Genomic DNA, 590 nt, shown 5'->3' with positions numbered 1-590 from the left:
CACAAAAGCACAGGACCATTGATTAATGCAGAGGGTGCTGTAATCCCTGATGTGATTGATGTTGCTGAGACAAACAACTTTGATCTGAATCGCGAATGGTATTATTGGGGAAGTGTGGACCCTTTCCGAGGTCTTCCTCATGAAGATCCCAGAGACCTTATCAAAGAACTTGAGGAGTTAGCCTATGCAAGCGAGCATAATGAAGTATCTGTAGACCACATTATCTGCAAAAATCTTCCCCTATTTTCTATTTGGAGATGCATTTAGCTGGTTCAGTCAGTTGCAGCCAAGATCTTTAACCTGCTGGGAGGACATTAAGACCGCATTCCTCAACAAATATCTCTATGAAGCTACAACAACTCGAGAAAAGGAGAAGAATGATAAATGGGACAGGTTCTTGGCATTGTTAGAAGAGGAGTATATGATTCCAATACAGCTGCTCGACGACATTATGGCAAAAAGGGATGAACAACATGTGTCTGGAGAGCTGAGCAGAGTAGAGGAAGCTGGTACTAAAGATAAAACCTCAACGTCTATCGACATCACGAACTCAACGTCGATCGACATCACGACCTCAACGTCGATCGACA

This window comes from Brassica oleracea, chromosome C5 (genome assembly GCF_000695525.1).
Source record: "Brassica oleracea var. oleracea cultivar TO1000 chromosome C5, BOL, whole genome shotgun sequence".
Classification (NCBI taxonomy): Eukaryota; Viridiplantae; Streptophyta; class Magnoliopsida; order Brassicales; family Brassicaceae; genus Brassica; species Brassica oleracea.
Note: the sequence above shows the minus strand (reverse complement) of the source record.